Source organism: Symphalangus syndactylus, chromosome 23 (genome assembly GCF_028878055.3).
Source record: "Symphalangus syndactylus isolate Jambi chromosome 23, NHGRI_mSymSyn1-v2.1_pri, whole genome shotgun sequence".
Classification (NCBI taxonomy): domain Eukaryota; kingdom Metazoa; phylum Chordata; class Mammalia; order Primates; family Hylobatidae; genus Symphalangus; species Symphalangus syndactylus.
In genome coordinates this window covers 43,983,355-43,985,033 of record NC_072445.2, presented here as the reverse complement: position 1 = coordinate 43,985,033, position 1,679 = coordinate 43,983,355, and the positions used below count along the sequence as shown (strand labels likewise).

At 35.9% G+C, this 1,679-nt stretch overlaps 1 non-coding gene across 1 annotated transcript; it reads right to left on the bottom strand.

Moving 5' to 3' along the window:
- Nucleotides 1-868: 868 nt before the first annotated feature.
- Nucleotides 869-1,060, bottom strand: LOC129473899 (U2 spliceosomal RNA). The gene has a single exon (XR_008654418.1). It is a non-coding gene; the product is annotated as a U2 spliceosomal RNA (small nuclear RNA).
- Between the last annotated feature and the right edge of the window lie 619 nt (nucleotides 1,061-1,679).

Genomic DNA, 1,679 nt, shown 5'->3' with positions numbered 1-1,679 from the left:
ATGCATCAAGTCTTTCCTTTTCAACATTAAATGCATTGTTACTGTTTGCACACTTCCTATATAAAATAGGTCCTAAGAAAAATTTGGGGTGATAGAACATATATAATCTGCAAAAGTACCACCCACAAATCCTATAGTCCTATATAGGCTATTTATTTTTATCGACTTTTTAATGGAAATCCAATCAAAGGAGAAAGCAGTTGAGATGGGTGTGGCAGAATGTGAGCGAAAGGTGTGATCTCACCAGTCCCAACAAAAGGAGAACATCAGACCAGCGCCCTTCAGGTGCACTCTGGAGGCTTCAAAGTTGGATGCCTGAGGAGAGCTCCTCAGTGTAAAAGAAGGTGAGTTTTAATTCTTGCATTATTTCTATGTTTTATTAGAAGTCACTTTAATGAGGGATATGTGTTTATTATGGGGAACTTTTTTTTCTTTTAAAGACTAAGTAGACAGTCTAGGAAGTATAGGAATTGTCTCATGTAATTTTTTTAAATGAAATTCCTCTGCCCCCTAAACCTTGAAAATTTTTTGGATAAAATGTTACTAAGGATTCTGCGGAGTTGTCCTTAAAAATATAAATGCTTGTATCACATCATGGAACTATTTAATGTTATGTCAATATTATTTGTTGGACCTAAACTAAAATGGAAAAGTCACAGAAACGTGGACAATAGTTTATGGAGCTTAAAAATCTTATAAGGCACTCAGGTATTAGGCAACAACGACACTAAAGAATAGTATAATTATAAGTAGATGTGGTTAATTGAACAAAAACAAGACTGGCCCCTTTCTAAAGCAGTTATGTATAGGTATGAATCATATTTCACTTGCAATCTCTTGCTAGCATTTTTTAAAAATTTCCCCCAGAGGAGGATGCATCATTTATGGAAGTACTGCAATACCAAGATGATGTGTGGAGTGGACAGAGGAAGTTGTTATTCTACCTCCTACTTCCAAAAGTCCATTTAATATATTGTTCCTTGGATACAGGACATATCAGATATTAAATTGATAAGAACAAACATTACACTTGATGTTAGCCAAAAGGCTGAGAAGCAATTTGTTATATTTAACTCCTAATTTTGGCCTAAGTACTGTCAAAGTCAAAATAAAATATAGAGATGAATCTCTAAACATTTTATTTGGGAATCACAAAATTGCAATTCGAGACATATGCACAGACTGGGGCGGTCCTCAGTATGTCTGAAGAACAGAGAAAGTTGGAGATTTTACTGGAAAGAGAAACATTATATATTGTTTTGAAAGAAAGCTAATTGGCACTAGAGAAGCTCTTGGGAGCTGGCAAGCTCTGACCTGCAAGTGACAGTAGTAAGTAAAATGTCTTAGAGTCACCAAAAGTCATTTCAGCAGCTACTAGGTAAAACTAGTCTTAGGAATAAAGCAAGCCATTTCAGCAGCTGAGCTTATGGAAAAGGTAAGAACCACATGAATGATGGTAGAGATCCCTTTACTGAATTCCATTAGCAGGGACAAAAGAGGTCTTTACCAGGAAAAACTGTCTGGAATGGTAAAGCAGAAAAATTACCATTAAGAAGAAAATTTATGCTTTTATGCTGACCCCACAGCATCATATTTCCACCTCTGGCTGCATATTGGTTCTTTTAAATAGGTAGTGGAGGTCTTCTACCAGTTCACAAGTGTAGGTATGCTGGTCAAGT